General features: G+C 35.7%; 1 long non-coding RNA gene across 1 annotated transcript in view; it reads left to right on the forward strand.

The window, feature by feature from the left end:
- The window catches only part of LOC128375677 (uncharacterized), a 59,602-nt gene extending 43,456 nt beyond the window's left edge, over positions 1–16,146 (forward strand). The window contains exons 2-4 of the long non-coding RNA XR_008323100.1: positions 6,787–6,916; positions 7,194–7,341; positions 16,100–16,146. This is a non-coding gene — a long non-coding RNA (uncharacterized LOC128375677). The remainder of the gene's footprint in view (positions 1–6,786; positions 6,917–7,193; positions 7,342–16,099) is intronic.
- Positions 16,147–21,133: the final 4,987 nt, after the last annotated feature.

The following is a 21,133-nucleotide window of genomic DNA, read 5'->3' on the forward strand; positions in this document are numbered from 1 at the left end:
CACTGTATTTATAGTACTTCTATATTAATTTTGTACTTTTCTTCTTTTTTTCAGGAGCCTCCCCCGGTGCAAGTTGTTTTTTGTGTTCTATGGTGTAAAATATGCTCATATGTGCTCATGTTGCTGGGGTTTTTTTCCATCTCCCAGACTGTGCTGTAAACAGCCAGCACAGTCTGGGAGCTGCCCCCCCCCCCCCCCCTAAGTTGGCTTTACTGATGCATATAACAGAGCTTGTTCTTAAAATAATAAAATACTATAAATATTTTTTTTTGCATTTTTGTTCCTGAAAATTATCCATAATAGTTTTGAGAATAAACATCGTACACACAGCTGGGATCAAATTTCCTGTGAGACGAACCATTAAAAAAAAATGCTGCAATGACCTGACTGAAGAAACATCTGGCTTCCATGTTGGAAAAAGTATTTTCTCTGATATTTCTCCCCATAAATTAATGTTAAACCTTTCATGGATTTCTGCTCCAGCCATCTTGTCCTTTGTTTTTCTTTTCTTGTTTTCTCACTAACTGAAGAAAACCACCAGAATATTATATTTAATCATTAGAAAAAAAAATGTTGTTCTTAGGATACAGTCATTGCCAAAATATTGACACCCCTGCACTTCTGTCAGATAATGCACCAATTCTCCCAGAAGATTATTGCAATTACAAATGTTTTGGTATTCACACGTGTATTTCTTTTGTTTGCATTGGAACAACACAAAAAAAGAAAACAGAGAAAAAAAGTCAGAACTAATAAAAATGTCACACAGAACTCAAAAAATGAACTGGGCAAAATTATTGGCACCCTCAGCTTAATATCTGGTAGCACACCTTGTGGAAAGAATAACTGAAATCAATTGCTTCCTGTAACCATGAACCAGTTTCGTACACATCTCTACTGGTATTTTAGACCACTCTTCTTTTGCAAACTGCTCCAGTTCTTTGAGATTTGAGGGATGCCTTCTCCCAGCTACTGGTTTGAGATCCCTGCACAGGTGTTCTCTGGGATTAACCATTTTTGAGTGTTTTGGGTCATTGTCCTGCTGGCAGACCCATGACCTCTGGTAGAGACGCTGCTTTCCTACACTGGGCACTACATTGCGCCAAAAAATTATTTAATAGTTATCAAATTTCATGATACCATTCACATTCAAGGCATTTGGTGCCAGAAGCAGCAAAGTAACCCCAAAACATCTGAGAACCTCCACCATGTTTGACCAAAGAAAAAAAAGATACAGGTGAACAAAATGTCCATTATATAGGACACAAATGAATGGGCTGGGTCACAAGAGGATATAAGCAAACCATGAAAACCCTAAACAAGAAACCCTAATAGCTCTCACCATTGCAACACACTGGAAAAATATGATCTTTTAAGCTGGGAAAACATGATAAAGTAGCTTTGTGCGTCAATGATTACATTCAAATCAGATTACCAGAGAAGGCACAAGAGGAAACGGGTCCTTTTCCAGAGAATTAAGAACATGGTTTATCAATCTCTGAATCTGTCAGCACTTATCAGGATGATCTCATCACTTGACAAAACAGTTAGAACTGCTCTCCTGTCACCCGTCTGTTTTTATCTTACGTTTTTATCTTTTAAAAAATCTTTTTATCTTCACTGGGTCCTGTGAGTCTATCGTTGTATGATGTTGAATTGTCTTTTTGCCTGACCTGCCTTAGTGTTATTTTTATCAGGTTTCTTACATTTGTTTTTCTTATGTCAGTCTATGTTTATGCAGTTAGTTTAGGCTGCCAATTCTCACCTGGTCAGGGCCTACACATGAAAACTAGCCTTTGGGATAATTCTGCCATATTTACAGGAATGTTTATTGATTCGCACTGTCACTGACAAATAAACAAATACTTAAAAAAAAAGATCCCTTGGTGGGCTGGTTCTGGCCCGCAGGCCGTATGTTTGACACCCTTGATCTAAGCAGATGGTGCCACAATAACAATGTCTCTCTTAATGTCAGTAATATAAAAGAAATCCCTGTTGATTTCAGAAAGATGAGAGAAAATCACATTCCCAATTCCATTAGCTCATCTCTTGACATGGTTGATAGTTTTTAGATTTCTTGGTATATACATCTTAAACACCCTCACATACATGGTCTCTCAACACCAAGGAAGCTCAGCAGAGACTGTATTTTCTGAGGTGTTTCATACCCAAAAAAAATGACTCATACATTTTTGCTGCTTGGGTCAATCTCATATACAGATAGAACCTGGAAAACCAAACCTGGAAAGTCCCAGGCACACCATGTTATGCAGTATTACAGGAATAATACCTTTGTTCTGCATATTTGTTTTTCCCTAGTCATCAAGGAAAACAAAAAGCCAGAAAAACAGTTTCACATGGAGCAATAAAGACTCCTCCCTGCATCATCCACACTTATAAAAACCCTCAGCAGGAATACCTTGATGATACTGGAGGAGTAAGCACGTCTTTCTTTCTTCTTCATCATTTCATACACAAACATCAACCATGGCAAACAAACCCTCATTTCTATCAGAGCTATCCAAGGAAACTGTTTTTACATCTGTGGTGAACAGGATTCCTGCTCTAATCAAACTTGCAGACGACAAGATCCTGTCCTTTGCAGAGCACAAGATGTCTACAAAGAATGCCGGCCCAGCGGTGCTGGACATGAGCGCAGGAAAGGTGAACAGGAATCAGGAATCCAATCCTGAGGTGATGATTAAGATAATTATCTACAGCAACTGGTTTATTTATATATTGCTTGTGATGACAGTGATAAACCAAATCAGTGCTAATTTAACCATTATATTTACACATCTGATTTTTTTCCCTTAGTCGTCAGAGCCAAATTCAGTCAAGGAGGCACAACTTCAGGACCAGAGCATCCAGAAAAATGAAGCAAACCCTCCATCATCAACTATGGACCCAGTGGTTATTCAGACCTGGCTTACATTGATGATGGTTGGTTTGTTTGTTTAATGGAGTGTGGGGAGAAGACAGAAACTGAGCATATAGCGTGTCGGATTTTTAGCTACAATGATGTGGAGCAGGCCATTGCAGAGTAGTCTGAGGTGAAGCCTTCTGACTAAACAGCAGAGAGAAAATCAGGGATGCAGCTTCTGTTAATTACATCCCAATACTATTAAACAAACTACCTTTAGATATCAGGGAAGCCAGTTCACTAAATATTTTTAAGAGAAAGCTAAAAACTTATCTCTTCACTTTAGCTTTTAATTAGCTCTTCTATCAGTTACTACTGCACTTCTTTTAATAGTTGTATTTTACTTGATTTTATTCTAATTTTATTATTACCACTTTTCTTATTTTGAGTTTTAAATTCCATCTTATATTACATTGATTTTGTTTTTTTAAACATTGCTCTATACTTCATTTATGTTCCTTTTTTGTGAATTAATGTACTATACAAATCAAGTTATTATTATTATTGTTATTGGTATTTTAAAAAGTCTTTATATTAGACTTTTTCTTGTCACAATGATATTTTAATATGCTGATTTTGTTCTGATACATATGTAAATTCAACACATATGATATTTAGAGGGAGCTTAATGTTACTTACTATGTAAAAACGTTGTTTTATGAGTGTTGAATGGTTTCATTTCTTGTTTCTTTACAAAGGAAACTAATTTTGCCAAGAAGCAACAACATTAACATCACATCACTACTGTGTTTATCATAAACTAGTCTGTATTATTGTACGTTTGTAAGAATATTATAGAAAATGCCTGTTTGTTAGAGATCACAGAGATCTGTTGAAATCTGTTGAAATCTGCAGAAGAAATATTAGTCATGGCTTTATTTGATTGTACTTTCATATTTACCGATGCATAAAACATAACTTGTTCTTTAAATAATAAAATATATTCATATGTGTGGTGTTACAGCTCAACTCCTCTACTTTTAGAAAGTGAAAAGTCTGACAAAAGCAAAAACCTATAATTATTTTTAAAGAAATACGAATGAGAAACATATGTACTGTGTGTAGAGGTAATTCTGGCTGTTAAACAGAATAGTTAGTGGAGAGCTGACAGGGTTAGAGAGCCCCATTGTATTTATACTTCTTATATGTTTGTTATATGTATTTTCAGAGGCCAAGCATACACTGACCAGCTGATGTTTTGTCTTTGTTTTTACTGTATTATTTTGTGTCATTACCTTGGACCCTCCACCATTATTTTTCTGGTTATTAATACATAAGATGCTTTGTGTCACTTTTAAGCAAACTCAACTGATTTCGCCTGAAGTATCTGTTGAGCGATATTCACTTTCGCCACTAGATGGCGGTAGCGGTTTTGGTAAGTTAGAGATTGGGGCTGTCGTCCTCCGTAGAAGAAAGTCAATGAAGACAGAATAGCAGCAACGGGAGACGATTTAAGTACAATAAAATCATATGGCACCTAGATGCAAGGTTAAATGTGCAGCTCTTACAGTCTGTCCTCAGTTAAAACGTGATGAAGAGTTTGTGTTGTAAGTGTGCACTTTGTGTGACGTCACCGAGTCGCGTCAGCACTTTATGGCCTCCCTGATTATTACTGTCCTTTTTTATCCCACTGCTTCATTTATTACGCTGAAAATGAAACACTTCTCCCTTTGTTGGATTATTCTGCTGAGAATAGAGTCAAGTGTTTCTACTACACATTTGGGTAAACGAAGCTCGCAATATATTTAATATTAGTATCTGACTATTATGTCAAGTTTAAATCATCCCAGGAGAAACATGAAAAAACGCATTGCATTGCTCGATGACATCATCAGTCATCAAAAGTAATCTGTAGCTTCCATTGATCATGTATTTTTCTAAAAGGTTAACAACTTTCGGCTCGGCTGCAGGATTTATTGTGCAGCGCCGCCTCTGTGGGGTTTTTAGGGTCCTCTCAAACTCTATGCGCCCTCTGCTGACATGTTTCAGTATTACGCTAACACGTTGACCAGTAGAGTAAAATGAAATGTGCATTTTAATCACTATTTAGGACACAATGAAATAAAAAAATATATATAGTAGTATCTATTTTTAACCACACTTGACTTATTTAACATATTATCTTAACTATGAACTGTACCATATAGTCCCTTAATGAACTGACTTTTTAACATCTTTTTTATGACATTTTAAATTCCTGTACATATACTGTATTTTTTTAATCCTTTACATTTCGTTTAATTGAAATACAACAACCTAACACATCTCCTGCACCAAGAGGACATAAACTGGAAAACTCATTCCTATAAGTGCATTGTTGTCCTTATATGACAATATTGTGTATTTTCACCTCTGTGAATGCTCTGAGCTGTGAAAGCAGTTGGATTCCTTGTAAATATGAAAATCAGAAAAATAATATGGTAATGCTAACTCTCACTGTATTGGAACTGTTATTTACTGCTAGAACTTGTAGGCCACTAGGGGGCATAGTTCTTTCATTTATTGTTGGTATCACGGCCTCAGCCAATAGTAAGCAACAGGAAGTGATGTAACAGGAAGTTGCTTTGTGTTTACCTGCGCCACAATAAGAATATGGTAGTGTCATGGCAACGGAAAAATGCTCCGTCTTTATGAAGTTGTTAAGTTAGTTATATTTGTTTATAGCCCTTTGAGTGGAAATATAAGTAAGTGAACATGTTATAGATAATTACTAGAAAGTACACTGTTAATGTCTGTTACATATTCGTAACGTTTAGCAACGTTTTTGAGTAACTTTGTTGGCACGTATGACCGTTGGTGCCGTATAATAACGGTAGATTTCAGGTTTAAGCGACCGTTGAATTGACCTTTAAGCTAACTTGTATATACGACAAGCTATTCTGTATTGTTTATTAATGAATGCTTTTCTGTATTTTTATATGTCCATTTCAGTTTCACACTTTCTTGTAATAAATCCTAACCTACTACAACACCTGCCTGTTCCTTGGAGGATATGATGCAAGGGAGAGTTTAGCTGGCTGTGAATCTCAATACACGACAAGAGTCACATTGGGTGCAACAGTTCACTCACCATATCTTTTCTTTCTCCCTCAAGGTGCTTTGCTTAAATTTTTAAGCCCTCTTCCTCGGGATGCCTCCACTGATGAAGGTGAGTGAAATCACCAGTGTAGTTTCTGATGTCATGGTACTAAAGCATCTTTAACAATGCCACTGAGTGCTGGTGAGAACACCGCAATACTATGGCTGCATATACAACAAAATAAGCATAGTAAGTTATTACATTTATAATGATTTTTACAAACTTTGCAACTTTGTAAGAACTCCATTAACACTCTGTTATTCAGTTAGTACCTTTAACTGTGTCCTTTGTTACTCTATGAATCTATGATTAAAACTATGGGGTAAAATAAATAGTAAAAATGATTAGTTTTTTCTTTTCTTTCTTTCATTATGATGATAAATACTATTTCGAATTAATATGTACTGATTTCAAAGTTTTTTTGGAGCAATTCATGCAATGAAATCTTGTTTCATTAATAGAAAACATTTGTAACTCCATTACCATGACGTATTATATTAAATGTCTCATAAATGCCTCAAAATGTGTCATGGACATACGATCTTCGGTCATATGACAGAAAACAAGTATAAAAACATTTCCATATGTCTTTTTAAAATGTTATATTCTGAGAACCCCATGTTTAATGATGTTGAGTTTTATGATTGATAAAATGGTCAAACATATTTTCCGCTGTACATTTCACTGGACATTTCAGATTTTTTTAACATGGGGCCCTCCTAATGTTTATGTTATACACTCTGTTCATGAAAAATATGATACATAGACTTAATTGTTTTCCCAGCTGCACCATCAACTTCATCTCCCATTCATGAGGAAGAAGAAGACATGGGAGACTACATCCAGTGGTACCATGGCCTCAACATCAACACAAATTGAGTCTGCACCACTTTCCAGCACCTCAACAACACAAGGTACTACAAGCTCTGTAATTATAGCTGATATCCTGCACAGTTGCCCAGAGTCTTAACTGATCGCGCATTAACTGCACTGTCAAATTATTAAAAAAACACCAGTGCAAATCACAGATATTGAATTCCCCCAAAACTGTGAAAATACTAGTCTTTGCCCATGGACATTTCAGATTTCCAAATATGGGGCCTGTACTAATGTCTAGGTGTTAGACACTCAGTGATGCACTCTATACATGAAAAGTGTGTTATATAAATAAAAATGTTCTTCTTTTCCCAGCTGTACCATCAACTCCAGCTCTCATTCAGAAAGACAACGAGGAAAGAAGACATGGAAGAGACTACATCCAGTGGTTCCATGGCCTCATCATCAACATTAAGTGACTCTGCACCACTTCTCAGCACTGATGTTACCTCTACAGCACAAGGTACCACAAGCTCTGTAATTATAGCTGATCACCCTGCGCAGTGGCCAAGAGTCCTCACTGATAGTGTGCGCTGTCAAATTGTTAGAACAAAGACCATGTGTGCTTTTTCTGCATAGTTTTTTGTTAGTGTTTTTATTCAGATGTTCACATTTAAATGTGACTTTTGTTAATAACTTAAATAAGCAGTATCTGCACTGTTCAAAAACATTTTATTCATATAAAGTGAGTTTTAACTTAAAGAGACTTTGTCCTCTCTGAGATAATCCAGTCCAGGTAGGTGGTGCTATACTTTCATTATGACCAACTTTATTATTTCCTGGATTTTGTATCACCATAGTCCCTAAATCTATGTATAAAATACAGGAAATGGGATTCAATCAAAAACATGTTTATGGTGGAGGACACCCAGGACCCCTTGTTTACTCCCTTGATTTTACCTGATAGTGTTTTGTGTGTTGTTGTGTTGCTGTTAATGTTTCTCAACACTATTGTAAATGAGGATTCCTCTTCAATGGTGTTTCGAGGTGAAAGAAAGGTTAATAGTATTTTTAGTAGTAATATTTAATAGTTTAAGGGTACTTTGATTGGTACGATACCCAGCCTCAGTCTTAGGCAGTGACTTCATTGAGGATCATAGTAGTCTGAGGGCAGAAACTCATCCTGACCCTCTCAGTGCTGGCCTTGTGCATGTGGTACCAGCAGCGAGAGGAGGCCATTTTCTGGATGGTTGAGATCCTTATCATTGCAGCACCTGGTGTAAATATACTTTATGCAGGTTAAAACACCACCTGTTGTATATTCAGCTGAATGAGCCTCTCTATGGCTACATTCACACTGCAGGTCTTAATGCTCAAATCTGATTTTTTGTTTGGCTGTTCATATTCCACTTTTAAACATGGCCTCCTGAAGTGACCCACATGCTCAGTTCATCATGACGTCACGCACAGAACGGTGTTTACAGAAGCTACCATGGCAACATTAACAGGTGAAGTTACTGGTAGTCTCATTTATGGTCTAATGTTAAAAACAATGTGTGGCTGCAGTCGGCAAATTCGTGAGCGGGTGATGTTAAAAAGGAGGAAGAGGTGAAAGAAAATTAATAAGAAGGCCCTCTGATCCTGTTTGGTGCTGTTTTCTATACCAGGCAGTGATGCTTCCTGTCAGGATGCTCTCGATGTTGCAGGAGTAAAAATTCATCAGTATTTAAGATTATATCTGGAATTTCCTCAAGTATCTGAAGTGATCCAATATTTATAACCTGTAGTTTGACAGATATTGTGTTTTTGGTGTGTGGAGGTGGGCGTAGTTTAGGCAGTCAGCTGTAGGAGAGAGAAGCTGGGCAGAGCTGGCTCAGCAGGAGCAGCACCAGGTGAGTTGATGAACACAGCTGGGATGAGTTGACTAATCAAAGGCTGTTTACACGGAAACGATCTGAACAGAAAACGCAAAAGTGGTGTAGTGTTCTAACTTTTTATTCTTCGTTTAGACGAGCGTTTTTTGGGGGAAATCTGCGTCCATACGGTGACGCAAAAGTTTGTGGAATTCAATATTGTCCAGTATGCACGTCAGGCGGCCACAACACCACAAAGTCCGCACATCTGTATAAAACCTTTCCTCCCTAGTAGCGCGAAATGGAAAACCAAAACCAAAACATGGCTAAGAAGCAAACAAAAACTGACCATTTTGTCTGGACAGAGGAGGAGGTGGAGTTATTTCTCTTTGAGAGCAGTTTAGCTTCGTTTTTGGGTTGCAGCATCAGAACGTGTAATTGTTCTCTGCGGACTTGATTAGAAACAGAAACTTGTCCAGATACGACCATGGTGATTCACGAGATGAACTCGGACTACACTTCTCTCAACACATGAGTTGACTAATCAAAGTCTCCTCTGTCTCTGCAGTAGTGGCAGGACTGAGAGGGAAGAAGCACCTGAGCTGAGGACAAGGTTGAAGTGCTTTAGTTTATATATGAATCATGTGTCTGAGCACTGGGCAGCAGTAACTCAGGGAGCTCTGTGACTTTAGGTTTGGACAATGAAAGGGTTAATTTGAACTGTCAGTCTGCTTGTTACTGAGTGAATGCTCTGTAGCAGCTACTGTGCTACATGATGCTAATGCTATTAGTGTGTAAAGGCAGAGTAGCATGAATTATAGAAGAAGATATACCACACTTAGAAGTAACAGTATACCTGTGAAATGTTCTTTTTAAACTTTACTTCATAATACTGCAGTATCTTTACTGTATGTAACTATGTTTTCCTCTCACGTTTGTGTTGACTCTTCACGTGAAACGTTTCTTGTTATAACATGATAACATACATGTTTCACGTTGTGGGAATGAGGAAACGCTGTGTGGAGAATGGATTCATTGAGGAATATGGCTCATTTACAGGATTTGATCAAGTTCTACTTCATGCTTGGGTTGAAACAGACAAATCTCAACAGTAGGGTGTCCGTGTTTTGGGCCATATAATGTAGTGATGAAGTTAACTGCAAAAGGCCAAGTGCCAGTTCACAACCTGTTTAACCGGGGTCCACCTCCGCCTGAGACCAATTTATCACATTATAATGTGAAACGTTTCATGTAATAACAATATAAATTATAACGTTATTAAGTGAAACGTTTTATGTTATAACAAGAAACTGTCATGTTATAACGTGATACTGATCCGTTTTTTTTTCTGGTGTGGCAGCAATATGCTTCCATATGTAATAAAACAGTCCATCTGGATGAATCATGAGCTCCATCAAACCTGTCTGGGCTTTTCTTTTCTTTTCAAGCAGCTAAGAGTCCAACATACGTCTGTCATTCAGCTCAGACATTTATTCATAATAAAATCTCACAGAGAGCACGTGTCTGCCTGCTTTAGTTCTCAGAGGGTCACACAGAGAAATCTACAAAACTACAAAAACACTTCCTTTTCTTTTTAATGACCCTAACCCATCAGAGCTGTCTGGACACTTTCATTTCAAGCAGATAAGAGTCAACATAATTCTGTCATTAAACAGTGCATGTAGCTGTGAAAGTCAGGATGGTGATGATGAATATTAATATTGTCTGACTGTCATGTTATGTCCAAACTATCAGAAGAGATTTAAAGTAAAGGCTGCTGAATATACTGTGTGAATGTTATAGTAACAAATGTAATATAAAGAATTGCATTACGCGATGACATCATCAGTTTGTAGTAAAGCAGCTGTATTTTTAATTTAGGAGAAAAATCGAACATAACTATGGTCAGCAGAGGCTGTCTGCAGTGATCCGACTTTTTGTTCATAATACAATCTCACAGAGAGCGTACATGTTTTCGTGGCTTCAGTTAGCAGACGTGCACACAGAGAACCAAAACCACAAAACTACTTCAGTTTATTTACTTTCATGAGCTCCATCAGAGCTGTCATCAGGCACACAATGAAGTATCAGCTTGACATTTTGGGTAAACAGTGCATGTAGCTGTGAAACTCAAGTAAGATGGTGATGATGAATAATATTGTCTGACTATCACGTCCTGTCCAAAACTATCCCAGAGAGATTTAAAGTAAAGGCTGCTGAATATAATAAGTGGACTGTGTGAATGCTATTATAACAAATGTAATAATGTAATGTAATTGCATTATTCTATGACATCATCTGTTTGAAGTACAGCAGCTGTATTTTTAATTTTGGAGAAAAAAATAACTCATAAGTTTATCATTTAATGGAGGATTTTTAGGTTTAAAAGAGCAGAATTGATCTGAAATGTAAGTCAGAATATCAGTTTCATATTAAATACTGTCGACTAACTTTATTTGGAATTGTACTTTGGTTTTAGGAGACCGAATAGTTAAGAAAAAAAGAGGAAGTGTTGAATTAAACCAGGAAGACAATTCGTGACTATTGTCATGTTACATACTGAGGCTGCAGCAGTGTGAGTGTGTGTCACTAGTGTGACGCAGTTTGTTTTATACTTTACATCTATTGTAACTGCCCTTTATATACTATAATAAATATTACTGACAGTCTTAATATATCATATTCAGGGTTTATTAGTAGAAATCAGGTTAAAATGTCATTTTCTTTTTCAGCTGTTTGACAAAAAACAGTATTTCCATTACACTTCAAACTGTTATAATTTCCACTCATGTTTATTTTGACTCGTTTAACTATCAAAAGAAACATTTACTTTGTGGTTTGATTCAGAGTTTTTATTGAGTTGCAACTCATGACAACAGAAATGTGGAGCAGCATAGTGAGAAAGGAGAGACAAACAGAAACAGAGAAGGCTGGGGGAGTTTTAAGCCTATTAAATGTAAATGTTTACAAAAATGGGCAGAAAATAACTTGCAGGTGCCAAAAAAGTGAGATTGAAAGTGAAAAATGTGTTGAATATGATCTGTCAGAAACTAAAAGATAAGATGTCAGCATTTTGAAACTGTGCTGTACAAATGATCACTATCATACTGCAGTATTTTTACTCTAGTAGGATTTTGAATGCGGGACTTTGACTTGTAAGGAATATTTCTACAGTATTGTTTGTTATTGTTACTGTTAAATAATATGAGTACTTCTTCCACCACTGCAGCAGTGCCTTTAGCTCAAAATTTGATTTAAAAAAATAATTTATGGTTATGTGCAAAATAAAGTTGCTTCCTTCCTAATTTTGCGTTTTGCAACATTTTCTTACTATCGTGCAAATTCAAGTAATCTCAGGAAGATTTCAAGTGTATGTGCTGAATATAATAAGAGGACCTTTTAAATGTTATTGTAACACATGTAATATGAAGAAAGCAATTGGATTGTTCCATGACACCAGGATATCAGTCTGATAACCCCGCCTGCCCTCCCCCCCTCCATCACCATAACAAAACGGAAAGAGTGTGAAGAGACTGGTTTCAATTCACATGACTGACACCTGCGACGCAGTTTGTTTCGCGCTATAAAGGTATTGTAACTACGCTTCATATATCTTTATTAATCTTATTTCCAGACTTAATATAGGCTATAGTATTCAGGGTTTAAACCTTTAAAGAATAACACGTTTTCTTGTTCAGCAGAGGGTCAAAAACTAACTAAAAAGTATTTCTGTTATTGGTCAAACTGTTATGATTATCTTGCACGTTCTCCACATTTCAGCACAGAGATTTATTCATAATATAATCTTATAGATCATTTACAAGTTTGTCTGGCTGTAGTCAGCAGAGGTGCACACAGAGCTCTCAGATTACATCAACTTCTGTTTATTTTATCTGCTTTTTTCTCTCAAATATTTTCACATCTATGTACACCGCTGAAATATCCAAAAACCAGAAGTTGATGTGATTCAGGTATTTAAAGGTTATAATAATGTCTGTTCTGGTGTCACTAAATGTAATCCAAGATGTTGTGGCTGTGTGATTGTTTTCTCTCAGTTTGTGAAATACTTGCATTTACTCACGAGACACACCAGCTTCATGTTAAATTAAACCAGGAAGCCCTTTCACACGACGACTAGTGACATGTTACTGTGTTAAACTGCAGCAGTTAACTTTCACCCCTGAAACGCAGTTTGTTTTACACTTGAAAGATGGGAGATTGTAACTCCGCTTCCTATACTTTAATAAATATTACTGTCAGTCTTAATATATCGTTTATAGAGTTTAATAGAAGAAATCAACAGATACACAGCGGAGGTGCTCACTGAGAACTCTGTAAAACCACAAATCAACTTCCGTTTATTTAGTTTCTTTCTCTTCATGAGCTCCATCAGAGCTGTCAGGACATTTTTATTTTAGGTGTCTAAGAGTCCAACATAAGTTATTATATTATTATCATGAAACACAAAATGACATTTCAGTTAGACATTGTTCAGTAACTTGTTTTTTTAAATGTAGTCTACCTTCGATAAAGGAAGGGGAAATATTGAATTTAACCAGGACGACAGACTTGAAACACTTCCTGTTTTTTTGTTTAGTTGCAGCTGTTAACTCTGACACCTCAGACGCAGTTTGTTTCACACCGTAAAGGTATTGTAAACGCTTTTTATATACTTTAACACATATTACTGTCAGTCGTAATATATCATATTTAGGGTTTATTAGTAGAAATCAAAAGTTAAAGTGTGAATATTTTCTTTTTCAGCAGCAGACCAAAACAGTATTTCCATTATTCGTCGAACTAATTTCCTCTCAGGTTTATTTCCACTCGTTTAACTAATCAATAGAAACATTGTGTTGTGTTACGTTTTGGTTTGATTCAGAGTTTTTTATTGAGCTGCAACTTTGTTAACAGAAACTTGGCGCAGCAGAAAATAGACGCAGACAGCATGTATGAAGCTGCAGACAGTGAAGTTATTGAACGGTCAGCAGAGGCTGTCTGCTGTGTTTCAGACTTTTGAACACAGAGGTTTGTTCATAATGTAATCTCACAGAGAGCGTACATGTTTGCCTGCTTTAGTTCTCAGAGGTGCGCACTCGTTTGTTTATTTTCATGAGCTGAATCAGAGCTCTGTCAGAGGATTTTTAAGTTTAACAGAAGAATTGATCTGACATGTCAGAATATCAGTTTCATATAAAATACTGTAGAGTAACTTTATTTGGAATTGTACTTTGGTTTAAGGAGATACAGTAGTTGAGAAAAGGAGAAGTGTTGACTTAAAACAGGAAGACATTTCACATGACGGACATTTTACTGACTGAAGTACTTTTCTTTCACTCCTGTGACGCAGTTTGTTTTACACTTTAAAGGTATTGTAACTGCGCTTTATATACTTTAATTAATATCACTATCAGTCTTAATATATCGTATATAGGGTTTATTAGCAGAAATCAACATTTCAAGTGTTGCATGTTTTCTTTTTCATCATCATGCCAAAAACAGTATTTCCGTTATTCGTCAAAGTGTTGTTCAAATTTAGTTGATTTGGTCATTATCTTTGATTTTTGTGTTTCTACTATGGGTCAGGAAGCTACGTAGATAAATGGTCTCTTTGTGTGTTTGTTTTATTCATGTTTGTTGCAGGCTTATTATAGTTAACTAAAACTAAAACTAAAACTAGCAGTGAAAATTATAATTTAGTAAACTGAAATAAAAATAAAAAAGAGAAAAGGAAAACTAAAAAACTACAATGAAAGCTGCAAAACTAACTCAAACTAAAGTGAATTGCAGATAAAATCAGCTTAGTTTTAGTTTTCTTTTCATTGTCTCCATGGTGACTGTGTAGTGTTCAGTGTGACTTGTTGAGATAAACAAACACAGTGTCAGCATTATTTATCCTTTACAGCTTCTACTAATCAAGGCTTTCCTCCTAATACCTGAAACACTAAAACAAAGACTGAAACTAAATAAAAACTAAACTAAAACTAGGATACTTCATCACTTGTTAAACTTACTAAAACTGAACTGAAATAAAAAAAGCAAACTGAAATACTACTGCGCGGATTGTTTTATTTTGACACTTTACCGGAAGTTGTAAGTTGACAGCAACATGTTAAGAAAAAGACGACTGGATATTTGGTCCCATTTTATAAATATGCAAATCAGAACATGTTCAATATCTGGATGTATTTCTGTGACAATCAGACCAGATACCTTCCTAATCCTAATCATTCAGCATGTGTACTTCATCAGGTAATGATATCATAAATCTTGTGAGATGAGTGAGAACAAGACTAAAATGTGTGTGCTTAGAGTCAAGGTAAATATTCAGTGCCAACCTTCCTTCTTGAATCTGTGAATTAAATCTGTAAACATCATGGTGATGCTACTTCTGTGTTAAACTTTTTTAGCCAACTTCCTTTGACCTCATTACCAAGTTTTACACTGACTTTGAGAATTTATTTTCAATAGGTCAAACTTAGATGAAATCATACCTCATTTATGAGTTATAAAGAAGGAGAAATTATAATTATTTAAGGAAAATTTAAGTGGTCACCAAAGTCATTTATTTATTTATCATGAACATTTTTGGAAAAAATCCAGGCAATCCATCCAATAGAGCAGCACCTTAGATAACGATGATATCTTTAAATATAACACCAGATAAATGTGGAATTTAATATTAGTCAACATCATAATGTGTCTCATGTTGGATTGTTATATGTTTAACTCTTTACTATTTGGATTAACCAGCAGAAAATTCATTATGCAAATGTTTCAGTTGATACAATAGTTTGCCTGACACACAGATCAGATGTCAGATCAGTGTGTATATCATGTTTTAAAAGTTGGTATCTAACATTAATTGTAGAAATATCAGTCATGTGATTGATAACTGCTCTCAGCCCTCATGTACTCAGTGATTAGTGAGGAAATGGAGAGAAGCTGAGTCTGACTGACAGCTGATCTGTTAAATGTGCAAACAAACAGATTCTGATTGATTAATAAAGTTACCACTGCTGATAAAGACAAACTAACTGAGGACATCTAGTGGTCATATAAAGTAATGCAGTGAACTTCACAGCTACAATCAGACAAGATTAATATCTGTAGAGAAGGTGGGGTGATAATTACAACTCATTAACAGCAACATTCAGTGTGAGGAGACAGAGGAGGGGTCCATCCCTCTGAAACCCCTCTGTGTGGGAAACATAATGACAGTCAGACTAAAGCTCAGAGTGAGATGAGGATCTCTAAATGTTTAAAATGACTGTTCTCTGTTCCTGAGTCAGAAATCAGCAATAACATTATTGTGTGTGTGTGTGTGTGTGTGTGTGTGTGTGTGTGTGTGTGTGTGTGTGTGTGTGTGTGTGTGTGTGTGTGTGTGTGTGTGTGTGTGTGTGTGTGTGTGTGTGTGTTCTTTTACAGCCCAGTGCAGAGTTTGTGATATCCCTGACTGGTAATCATGGGGGCACGTCTAAGGCAGACACCGTAAGTCACCATCATGTAACTTTCTAATGTTAATGTGTATGTATGTTAACGTGCTGCTTTGCTATGTGACCTTTGTAGACAAGGAATAACTGTTCTTTGATTCAGTACATCTCTGGTTTCAGAGGTTTGTTTTGTTAGCTGATCATATTTACATTGATCTTTTCTGTCACTTGTATCCACACTGACAGACACTTGAATCAATAAAATCTACTTTACTTTTCTTCTACATCAAAATGAGCTCAAATGTTCGGACCAGAAATGATTCAGTATGAACAGAATACAGTTTACTGAACATTTCTGAGAGTTTTATGTCCAGCTTTGTGTCTGGATGGTTAATATTCTCATGTTGGGTCTTCTTCATAAACTATTTCTTGGTCTATTGATCTGTTTTGCTTTCATTTATATCTTCATAACTGTGTTTTATTAAATTATAAAAGAAACCCTCCATCTTATTTAACAGAGAAGTTTTCATCAGGAGTCAGTCCTTCTGTTTTATAAACTCATAAATGATCATCCATCAGTTTACTCTGAGTGTAATAATAATAATAATAATAATAATAATAATAATAATGATGATAATAATAATAATTATGATGATGAAAATAATAATAATGATAATAATAATAATAATAATAATAATAATGATTACATTTTCCTGTTTTACACTTGAGACAAAACGAATCACTAACAATATAAAGTAGGTAGTTCAGGTAAAGATGATGATGATCATCATGATATCAGTCAGGATGAATGGAAAGGAAGGCCATGAAACTTCAGTCCTCTTAATGAAGGTTTATTTAAACTAATCACAGGAAGTGAATTGATGCAGCAATAAATGGATCAAACTGACACAATAAATCAAATGATAGCTCCATATCTTAAAATAAGGATAATGATGATGTGAGTTAAACTAACATGTACATACGATAAGAAGTAAAGAGAAGAAAAGGATAAAAAGCTCTGAGCAGGTCTGCTGCCTCATGTGAAAGTGAAAGAACGAGTGAGGAGAGCAGCTGTTAAATAAGGCTTGAGTGGACCAGTTGAACTAGAAGAAGAAACAACATGAGCCAGTTAGTGAGAAGGAAAGGAGAGAAAAGGAAGAGAGGTAGGTGAGGAAAGAGAAGAGGAATAAAAAACAGAATAGTCTTTACTACAAACTAAATGTTAATTACATTTATCAAAGTAAACATTTGGACTTAAGGGAAGATAAAAACTGACAAAGTTGAGAATAAAAACTATTTATTAAACTTGTGTTGATTTAAAATGTTCTTAAATGTGATTGAGCTGCAGTACAGAAAACAGAGCCGAGCTAATCTCTGTTTTCTGTCTGATTGTAATAAATATTATTGGTTATGATGAATAAAATATTAAGCAGCATCTTTATAAAAGAGGTTTAGTCTTTTATTAGCCTTTGAACATTTGATAGGATGTTACATCACTTTTTCCTTTTTATTATCATTTATCAAACAAACAGTAAGAATCCATCTGGTGAAGCTGTCAACATCATTAAAATCATTCAGTGGAAACAGAATCAATAATAAATCTGACATTGATTTTATCTGCAATCACTTTATAATCATCTTTACTGTCTGCACTTGTCAGTGTGATACTAAATTCTCCATGATATGATTTCTCTGATGTATATCACACATTGAAGAAGAACATGTTTGTTTCCATTTCATCAAATTTCATTTTGTTTCCTCCATATTTATAAATTATGACATAACAACATTTTTTTACCAACAGCTGGCTGGACACTGGTAAGCCTCCCTCAGAGAAGGACATTCAAAGAGGTGTTGGTGATCTCCAGTCTGCATACAGTCAGTGAGTCAAACCTTTAACTTGTTTATAAATTCTTTCACACACTTTTTGAGAATAATCAATTTTTAGTGAACTTTTTTGATTTCTATTTCAAAGTTTGTGTTTATCCAACATTTGATGTGACTAGATGGTAAATGTTTGAATTTCTTACTCTGTTGGTTTTTCTTTTTTGTGTCTGTCAGAGTCTCTGTGGAAAGAAGCAAGCAGAACAGTTCACCTGATCGTGATATTGACTTTTAAGAGAAGTAAGACATTATGTGAAAATGTTACTGCATTATTTACTGTTATTATTTACACACACACACACACACACACACACACACACACACACACACACACACACACACACACACACACTCACACATATATATACTTGTGATAACTGCTTGATATTGTACAAACAATCTGTAGTGACTAAGCTGTACACACTGCCGCTACCAGCTGCCAATGGCTGCAAATGTTAAGATGTGCACTAACAAATTAATGAAAGGCCATTCAGTCTTTTCCAGTTGATGAAAAATGATGGATTAATTTTCTTTCCAAAATGTCCTTCTTGCACATTGTAACTTTCATAATCCTTTTACAATAAACTAAACAAAAAAATACCCTTCACACCTGAGCACAGTCAACAACTGTTTGCCTCCTTCCATCAGTAAAACCTGAGATAACTGGCATGAACGTAAAGAACCTGTACCCAGCTGGGTCTTTACCGTGAGTTTGAGAGGAACATTACCATTTTATTCAAATCACATACATGGCTCCTACACAATCATTAAACATAAAAAAACAAACAAACATTTAGGCATACATTTTATTGATTATTGTATATCAAAGCCATTTTTCTGAACCAGACTGGCAGTGCACCTGTGTGAAACTCAGATAGTAGTGATACAAACACAATCTAATGGTTGTATCTTATTTTGTGTTTGATATTCTGCAAATATTTGTGATTGATAACCAATTTTTAATTAAGTTACATTTGGTGACACTAGGCGACCATTTGAGTGCTTTGATGTCAAGTTAGATTAAGAGCCCCACTGTATTTATAGTACTTCTATATTAATTTTGTACTTTTCTTCTTTTTGTCAGGAGCCAAGCAGACATACCCATGCCAAGTGGCTTATGCTTTTGATCCATACTGTACCTTCCAGGAATTGTTTTTTCTTTCCTTTTGTATCAATTTTGAATTTGATGGTATAATTGTTATCAGAAAACTAAAAATATAAACTGAGTTGTGCCTGTTATGTGCCTGTATGTTATGGTTTAAGGATAACCAGACTTCAAGAGTAAAAGGTTGATTTATGCTTCTACGTTGGGTTGACGTCAAGCTGACGTGCACCTCCCCAGAAATGTAACTACACGTCGAGGCAGTGCAGACCGCAAGGGCTGTGATTGGTTTGCTTGGTAGCAAAAAATATAAAGAGTAATAATTAATAAATAGAACAATGTTGTGTGACAATCATGCGCATTACAACAAAATACTGCAGAAATTCAAAATCTTCTAGACACTCAAAATAAGACTCATCACCAAAAAAGTAACTTGTTTTTAAACAACTTTCAACTAACAAGTGTTTCAAGCACATTTTCACTTGAAATAAGAAGCTCAATCTGTTGTGGAGCAAGTTTTTTTAAATACTTGTAATAGGAAAAAAATAAGAAGCAGCGATTATACAGAAAATAAAGTGCGAAATTGTCTGTGTCATACCTGGGAAGGGACTAGAGACACCGCTCTGGTGGTGAATTGCATCGCAACAAAACACGACGCGATTGAGGGACGCAGAACTTCGAAAGGTGCACAACAGCGTCGGGGCTGCGACGTAGTTACGGCGTGGAGGTTGCGTAGAAGCATAAATCAGCCTTTATATAATTGTATTTGTAATGTTTTTATTTCTTTCCTCTTTCCTCTGTTCTTTTCATGTGAGGCACTTTTATTACATAAACGGTGCCATACAAATCAAGTTAACATCATTATTATTATGAGTATTTTATAAAGGCTTTTTATATGAGACTTTTTCTTGTCACAATGATTATTAAAATTTGCTATTATTTTCTCAATCAATCAATCTTTATTTGTATAGTGCCAAATCACAACAAAGTTATCTCAAGGCACTTTCCACATAGAGCAGGTTCTAAACCGAACTCTTCAGGTTTTAACTTTAAAGAGACCCAACATTCCCACATGAGCAACAGTGGCAAGAAAAAACTCCCTTTTAACAGGAAGAACCCTCAGAACCAGACTCAGAGTGGGAGAACATCTGCCTCGACTGGTTGGAGTAGAGAGGAAAGAAAGGAAGGATAGAGGAGAGATGTGTAATTCAAAATACATACGATATTTAGAACTTAATGTTACTTAGTAGGCCTATGTAAAAAAAAGTTGTTTTATGATTTTGCCAAGAAACAACGGCAGGGAGAAGCTTTGTTTTGAATGGAAATGCAAACAAAGCTTAGCAATAACAGTGACTCATTAACATGACATCATTACTGTGTTCATCATAAACTAGTCTGGATTTCGTTAAATCTGTAACAATATTATACAAAAATATCGATTATATTACAGATCACAGAGATCAGTTGAAATCTGCAGCTGAAAAATAAGTCATGGCTTTGTTTGATTATACTTTCATATTTACTGAAGCATATACCAGAACTTGTTCTTTAAATAATAAAATACAGTCATACAATGGAAAGTTGTTCTTTTGCATTTTTATTCCTGAAAATTATCCATAATAGCTTTGAGAATAAACATCACACATTTATTAAACAACTGGGATCAAGTTGCTGCAATGACCTGACTGAAGAAACATCTGGCCAAGTCAGAACTGATAAAAATGTCATACAGAACTCAAAAAATTAACTGGGCAAAATTATTGGCACCCTCAACTTAATATCTGCCGGTAGCACACCTTGTGGAAAGAATAACTGAAATCAATTGCTTCCTGTAACCATGAACCAGTTTCGTACACCTCTCTACTGGTTCTTTGAGATTTGAGGGATGCCTTCTCCCAGCTACTGGTTTGAGATGCCTGCACAGGTGTTCTCTGGGATTAACCATTTTTGAGTGTTTTTTGATATGTGTTTTGGGTCATTGTCCTGCTGGAAGACCCATGACCTCTGGTAGAGATGCTGCTTTCCTACACTGGGCACTACATT

This window comes from Scomber japonicus, chromosome 16 (genome assembly GCF_027409825.1).
Source record: "Scomber japonicus isolate fScoJap1 chromosome 16, fScoJap1.pri, whole genome shotgun sequence".
Lineage (NCBI taxonomy): Eukaryota > Metazoa > Chordata > Actinopteri > Scombriformes > Scombridae > Scomber > Scomber japonicus.